The 8,655-nt window shown below is 33.9% G+C and overlaps 1 pseudogene; it reads left to right on the top strand.

Annotated features, from left to right (window-relative positions):
* LOC114005802 (TIP41-like protein pseudogene) overlaps positions 1-287 on the top strand; it is a 757-nt pseudogene extending 470 nt beyond the window's left edge.
* Positions 288-8,655: the final 8,368 nt, after the last annotated feature.

The following is an 8,655-nucleotide window of genomic DNA, read 5'->3' as shown; positions in this document are numbered from 1 at the left end:
CATGAGACTATCATGAGACTGACAAGACCTACATATTATGGGAATATACACCATGAGAGAGCGAAATTGCTAATTTAATGCGTGTTCCACCTTCTCTTTTCATGGGACATAATGAAATATCATAGTAGTTACCAATCAAGGAAGCAGTTTTTGAGAACCTAGTATTTCCAGAAAGAATTAATCTCAACCCTACAAAATCACAAAAAAATACACCTATCCATAGCATGCGATATAACATATATATACTGTGGACTGTGACTAGACACTTACACCTTGACTCTTTGTAAGGGGATTTTTTAATTACAGAAATTAAGTGCCTTGTTTATGTGCAGATTTACTATAGCTTTAAAGGAAAAAAAAGGACTGTTGTAGGCAGTTTTCACTCAAGTGTTGTTTGTACTCTCTACCTTTAAATTCATATTCCATATTCATATGCTCTCGAGTTAAACTTGCATTCCTAAGTTCTCACAGAGTGAAACTTCATCTGTACGTCCATTTGTGTCTCAAGAGCAGAGGGCCTGGGCAGTAGGTGGCATGGTCATTAAGGCTGGACTCCCACATGACCATCCATGGTCTGAGGCCTGGACTCGGTGATTTGCTTTCTCACTGTCTCTGTCTCTCTGGCTCTATCTCTCGCTCTCTTTCTCTCACTCTCTCTCTCTCTTTATCTCTATCTGGTGAGTGAATGTGCCCTATAGCAAAAATTTTAAAAAGAATAATAATAATAAATTTAAAATAAAATGAATAATTCTAAAGAAAAAAAGAGTAAATGGCATTATCTGTATCCATCATGAAATACTACCTTCTACCACCATGCAGCAAGTGTAAGTCAGCAAGTCCAAACACCTTGTGACTCTCACAGGTACCCTTGACTGTGACTCTTTATGTCAGGCTTCTGATGTTTATTCACGCTCATCGGGAATTGTGACTTGCCACCTAGGAAATGAAATTTTTGGCTTAATGATCTTTACCCACAATTTAAAAAAAAATTTTTAAAGTATGTTTTCTCCTTAATTTTAAATTTACTTTGAAATTTAAAGACAGTTATAGATTTAGAACCCAGAAAAAAATTTTTTGGTGAACTGAAGCTATTATATATATGGAAAGCTATCGATGTGGTTTCTACACTGACAGGTTATCAGCATTATCTTTTCTCCATATTTAGCTGCTTTTTCTTATGTGCAATTTTACTTGTCCTGACACTTTTTATTATTTACAAACTCCATGTTCATGTTTTCAATATTACCGGGAATTGAGTAAAGTGTAATTAATTAGCACAGGATCTAGGTAGCACAGGAAGCACACAGAAGTACATTTCAAATCCACTTGGTTATTTCAATGATGACCCTTCAAACATTTTATATTATTTTCTGCCTTTCTAACTGGTCTTCATAAAAAGGAAAGTGATTATAAAGCACCAAGTAAAGCATTACTTGAAATGGATTTTAAAAATCCTCAAGAGGACAGGAGGATACTCCTTTTGTTCTGTTTTGAATAATCATAGTACATATTCTCACTTGATTTATAAATCATTAAGTAATAATATTTAATTGAAAACATTAACAAAGCTCTTCAGGTATTTGCCTGAGGATAAATTTTAGTGAAACAAATACATTTGGATATTTATCATTGCTCGGTCTTCAATGTACTGCTGTAAACCAAACAGGCAGAATGTATTTTATAGCTAAATTTGGTCACAAATAGCCTTGGTATTCATCTACCTTCTGCATTACCTCCAAAGTATAGGAATTTAGTATCTTTACTACATATTAAATATATCTGTAGTTAATGTTTCTCTAAGCACAGGAAAGTGTGTGTGTGTGTGTGTGTGTGTGTGTGTATGTGTGCATGTGTGTGTGTATATATTGTATTCAGCTTTCATGTAGATTTTAAAAAGCTAAACTATTTTTTCCTGCAAATTATAAGAAATGAAAAACTTATAAGAATATTAATCGGTTGAAGTTTCTGAGCAAAGTGTATACACATATATGCATGTGTGCCCCTATACTTTTACTAGTTGTTGATTTAGATGTCATGATCCCTGAGTACTCTCTTATTACTTATTCTGAGAATTCATTGTTAAAAATTGTAAGGAATTTATGGGGCCAGCAGGAGGCATGGTGGTTAAGGCACTGGACTCTCACATGGTTGACTGGGTTTTGAGTCCCAGACCTGGTAACTTGCTTTCTCACTTTGTCTCTCTCTCTCTCTGTCTCTCTATCTCTCTGGTGAGGGCACAATAAATAAAAATAAATAATTCTTTAAAAAATCATAAAGAATTTTTGACACAGAATTTAAGAGGGTGGGAGATGGGTAGTATTAATGTGTTTCTGAAAACTTTCATTAGTTTAGTCCTGTGGAGAATAGTAATAAAGTGTGTATTTGCTCATTGCTAAATATGACATATATTATTTTATATGTATTGGTTCTAGGTGTCTTTTCTAAGAAAATAATAAAGAAACAATAAGAAGGGAAAAACAACAAAAAATTGATTTTTGAGGGAATAAACAAAATTGACAAACCATTAGCTAGACTAATGAAGAATAATAGGGAGAAGACCCAGAAAAATAAAATCAGAAGTGAAAAGGGGAACTTTACAACAGATATCACAGAAATGTAGAAGATCATAAGGACATATTATGAACAACTGTATGCTAACAAGCTGGAAAAGCTGGAAGAGGTGGGAAATTTCTGGACAACACACTACATACTAATATTGAATTGGGAAGAAATAGAAAGCATGAATAGACCAGTAACAGTTTTAAAATTTAAGAAATAATAATGTTCCAAAAAGAAAAGCCCAGGTCTACTGAGCTTCACTGCTAAATTTTGAAAATATTTTAGAGGAGAATTAACATCAATTCTCCAACTATTTCAAAAGATCCAAGTGAAAGGAACCTTCCCAAACTCTTTTAACAAAGCCACCATCATCCTTATACCAAAAACAGATAAGGTAACAACAACAAAAACAAAAATACTATAGACCAATATCCCTGATGATTATAAATGACTATAGATGCAAAAGTCTTTGACAAAATATTAGTAAATATTAGTAAATTGAATCCATTAACACATTGAAAAGATTATATACCATGACTAAGTAGGCTTTATCCCAGGGATGCAAGAATGGCTTAACATATGTAAAATAATAAATGTAATATATTCATCATATTGACAGAAGAAAAGATAAAAATAATAAAATAATATTGATTGATAAAGAAAAAGCATTTGATAAGATACATCCCTTCATGGTTAAGACACCAACATAATAGTCATATAAGGTATATTTCTTAACACAATAAAGGCATATATGGCAAACCCGTGTATACCATAATACTGATTGGGGAAAACCTAAAAGCCTTTTCACTTAAAACTACAATATTACAAGAATATCTACTCTCTCAACTCCTATTCAATAGAGTACTGGAAGTCATGGTTAGTGCATTCATACAAGAGAATGCAATAAAAGGCATACTAATTGGAAAGGAAGAAGTTAAGCTGTGCCTAATTAAAGATGACATGATTACATACATAGAAAAACCTAAACAATCCATGAAAAAACTCTCAGATCTGATTAATGAATTCACTGAAGTCATGGACTACAAAATCAACATGCAAAAATATTTAACAATTTTATATACTAACAACGAACAGACTGTGACAGAAATGAATAAAAATCCTATTTACAATAGCCACAAATAAATAAATAAATAAAATACTTAGGGTTAAATTTAACAAAGGAAGTGAAAAAAAACTATTTAATGAACACAGTTTTAAAAATGGCTATATAGCCTCAGCTAGGATCTACTTTATAGTATGTTCATTCTACTCACTGAGTTTTATGACTACAGTCAAATGTGTTCATAGATATGCTTATATCAGTTACACTTAACTATTGAAACTATTTAGATTATTTAATTTTTGCAATCAATCAAATGGGGGAAAAATGTTGCTCTTATAGTCATCGAGAGTAGAAATGGTTACTGGAGGCTGGGAAGGGTGGTAGGTGATGAGGAAAATTGAGGATGAGAGTAGAAATGGTTACTGGAGGCTGGGAAGAGTGGTAGGAGATGAAGAAAATTGAGGAGATATTAGTTCAAATGGATAAGAGAAATTAGATCTAGTGTTCTATAGCACAGAAGATTAACTATAGTTAACAATTGTTTATTGTTATAGAGTAGAAATGGTTACTGGAGGCTGGGAAGAGTGGTAGGAGATGAAGAAAATTGAGGAGATATTAGTTCAAATGGATAAGAGAAATTAGATCTAGTGTTCTATAGCACAGAAGATTAACTATAGTTAACAATTGTTTATTGTTATTTCAAAATTACTAAAAGAGAGGATTTTTTTTTGAGAGGTTTTTGCTATTGCTTGCCAGAAAGACAGAGAGAGACAGAGAGACAGAAAGCGAGAAATCACCCCCCAGGGGGGATGATCATGCCACAATTCTTTCTCCTCCATTCTCCTCTTGGGATCTTCGGCACACATGCACACACGCCCAGCGTGAGTTTAAGCCACCAGGTCCGGGACTTGAACCATGGTCAGCTACATGGAAGTCCAGCAACATAGCCATTATGTCATCTGCTGGTCCAAAAGAGAGGATTTTGAATGTTCTCAATTCAAATGTTTGAGATGGTAGATATACTAATTACCCTTATTTGATCATTACACATTGTATTATATTCTTATAGAAAAAAACCTCTCTGTACACCACAAATATGTATAATTATCGTATGTCAATTACAGCAATATAAGTAAATAAAGCATGCTTTTTGAAAAAACTTTAAACTTCTGTCTTAACACTATTATTTCTTTAAATGGAGAAACATGTAAGTCACATACATTATTAGTACCTTTTTATCTCCTTTAAATGTGAACTTAACTTTTAAAATTACAGCTTAAAAATTACCATGAAAATTTTAATAGACCTTGTAAATGGTGTAATTTTCTATTTTGAAGAGACATTTAATTAGAGAAAAAAAAAGCTGCTTAATTATGACACATCTTTCAGATTTTATACATGGCAAGATACTACCAAGAATGTTGATACTTCCCTTCTTGAATTTTGTTTGTATATATATATTTTTGAGAGGTTTTTGCTATAAGAGAGACATAAAGTGAGACATCATCCCCTTGGGGGATGGTCATGCTCCAATCCCTCCTCTTCCATTCTCCTCTTGGGATTATGGCCATGCATGCACAAACACCTGGTATGAGTTTTAAGCCTCTGGGTCTGAGACTCAAACCATGATCAACTACATGGAAGTCCAGTGACATAGCCATTATGCCAACTGCTGATCCCTGTTTGTATATGATTAAGATAATAATTATACAACTAACCAAGCCATTAAAAAATTTTTAAAGAAAGTGAACAATCTCTACTATGAAAATTATACAAAATTGAATAGTAAAAGTTACCAAAAAGTGGAAATACATTCATTGTTCATGAATTAGAGGAATCAAGTTAGTTAATATGTGAATATTACCAAAAGTGAGCTACAAATTCAATGCAATTCCTATCAAAATATTAGTGACATTCATCACAGAAATAGAAAAGCCAATCATAAAATTTGTCTGGAATCACAAAAGACCCCATATTACCAAAGATACATTATTCAAGAAGAATGGGTTGAAGTCATCTCATTACCCATAACACATAAATAATCATAATACTGATACAAAAACAACCACAGATGGAACAGAATAGAGAATCAAGCAATTAATTCAATAATATACAGTCAACTGATTTTTGACAAGGGTTACAATACAATCCAGCATTGGAAAGATAACCCTTTCAATTAACAGTTCTGGGAAACTGGATATCTACTTGCAGAAGAATAAAAGTAGAACCCATCTTTCACAATTAACAAAACTAACTCTAAATGGATTAAAGACTCAAACATTAACCCCAAAAGTATAGAAATACTTCCAGAAAATGCAGGGGAAACACCTTACGTATCAGAGTAGACAGAGATTTTTAAAATAAGAGAACTAAATTGGTGGCAACAACACTGAAAATAGACAGGTGGGATTAGATCAGACTAAAAAGCTTCTGCACAGCAAAGAAAATAATAGAATACAGAGATGACCCACAAAGTAGGAGGAAATGTGTGCATATTATATTCCAGCTAAGAGATGGATAACCAGAATATATAAGGAACTCAAATAGCTCACCTGAATGAAAAGAATAATCCATTCAAAACTAGAGAATCGATCTGAACAGACAACTCTCAAAGCACGACATATGAATGGCTAAAAAACACATAAAAAAATGTTTATATCTCTTGTCATGAGAGAAATGCGAATCAAAACCACAATGAGGCATTGCCTAACTCCAATCAAAATTATTAGGATTTAAAAAAAAAAAGAATTACACGTACTGAGAAGGTTGCCTAGACTGCTAGTGAGAATATAAATTAGTGTAGCCACTGTGGAGAACAGTATGGAGGCTCCTCAAAAATCTTAAAGTAGAACCTCCATATGACTCAATAACCACACTCTTGAGTATTTATCCAAAGGTCAGGATATCACTTAGTTGGAGAGACATTTGCACATCCATGGGCACTGCAGCATTATTCACAATAGCTAAGACTTAGAATCAACCTAAGTGCGATATCCAATTAATATATAAATAAAAAGCAGCACATGTACACAATGAATATGACTCAGTCATAAAGAACAATGAGATCTTGTCATTTGACACAAAGTGGACAAACATAGAAGATATAATGCTAAGTGAACTAAGGCAGGCTATGAAAAACAAACACTGCATATCCCTGCTTAAGGTATACTGAGTTTCTGCTCTATGGTAGAAACTATAATTTGATAGCATGAAAATAGAGTAACAATAGATACTGGAAGCTGCATGGAGGGAGGAGGAGCAAGTGGGTTCAGAAGAAAATGATTATAGACACAAGAATGCACAAAGAGAATGGGTTATAGAATGATGTACTCCAGCAAAGTAAAGATAAAAAAGAAATGTCATTGAGGGACCAGCAAATGGCATGATAGTTATGTCGTTTGACTCCCACATAGTCTACTGTCCCATACCTGACAACTTAAAACTCAACGTCAGACACGTGTGCATGCATGCCCAAATCCTGAGAGAATAGAAGAGAAGGGATTACAGTGTGGTCATCATCCCAGGGAGTGTTTTCTTGCTTTCTGTCTCTGTCTCTCCAGCCAGCACATGCACCCTATATCAGAAATCTCTCTCTCTCTCTCTCTCAAAAAAAAAAAAAGGCATTGGCTATTCAATATATACTTAAAAAAAAACTAGTTTAACTATTGTTTAATGTGTACAACATAATTTTCAATGTTGAAAAAGATGAGTATGGCTACATATATGATTTGATAATTACACACTGTATGCATGCTGTGAAGATCACATAGCAGGCTGACAAAAATAGTTAATTTTTTAGAGGTTTTGTCTTAGGGTGAATGCACGCATGGTAGGGGGACAGACAGTGAGAGATAAAGTGAGGAATCACCCACTACCCCAGCGGGGATTGCCACAGTACAATACCTTTTCCTCCATTCTCCTGGGATCTTGGGCATGGGTGCAGAGGCACCTGGCTTGAGTTTCAAGTTTCAAATCATGCACCTGGCATGATTTTTGAGACATTGGGTCTAGTCAAATTGTGGTTGGCCATGTGGGAATCCAGTGCCTTAACCACCATGCCACCTGCTGGTCCCAATATATTTTTTAAAAGATGATTTATACAATATGCAGCACTTATAATGATTATGTAAATAGTATTCACAGCTAAGTAATGTAGTGTGTTTACAAATACATTTCTTTTTTATATGGTTAAATTTTTTTTAAATTTATTATAGGGTGCATGTGCTTATTGGAAAGAGACAAAGAAAAAAAGAGTGAGAGAGAGAAAGTGAGAAAGCACCCTCCATGGTAGGATGGTCACACCACAATCTCTTCTCCAATTCTCCTTTGAGGAATTTGGGTACAAATGCACATATGCCCAGTGTGTTTTTTAAGTCACTGGGTCTAGGACTTGAACTATGCATTTCACCATGTAGGATCTATCCATCTTAGCTACCATGCCACCAGCTGACCCTTCTTTTTTATAGCATTTTATTTGTCTTGTAGTTTATAATAGCTTTAATTATTCATTTGTTTGGGTTATTATGTATCCAAAACATCAGCCATAATGTAAATATTACCCCAATATATTAAGTACATGAGGTTATCTATCAGTTTTTTTGCCTCATTTGGGAACAATTTTCCTGAAACCCTCTGTCTTCCTGATCCCATCTGGACGAGTTCTCTTAACGTTCATTATAGCTGTTGTCCTGGGATTTGTCATCACTGCCATTCTAGTCATTGTTTTTGACTCTCTACTTCCTTTGCTTTATAAATCATAGTTTTCTCTTTCTGGGTTACTCTCTCAATAGGTGGAACACATCTTCTAGTAGGTTCCTGAGAAAGAAAGGAGAGGAGATAATGTGATCGATACATATTATTTATGAAAAATGAATCTATTCTACTCTTATGTTTGCCTAAAATTCTTTTTCTATAAAAATTATAGTTACTTCTTTTTTTTTTGAGGTTCCAGTGCTCATTTTGAGAAATCTATTGTCATTCTGATTCCCGAGTCTTTCCTTTTTGGCAATCTCTTTGCCTGATTTTTTTTTTTT

This window comes from Tupaia chinensis, unplaced genomic scaffold (genome assembly GCF_000334495.1).
Source record: "Tupaia chinensis unplaced genomic scaffold, TupChi_1.0 Scaffold144482_1, whole genome shotgun sequence".
In the NCBI taxonomy this organism is placed as follows: domain Eukaryota; kingdom Metazoa; phylum Chordata; class Mammalia; order Scandentia; family Tupaiidae; genus Tupaia; species Tupaia belangeri.
Note: the sequence above shows the minus strand (reverse complement) of the source record. Positions and strands in the feature narration are given on the sequence as shown.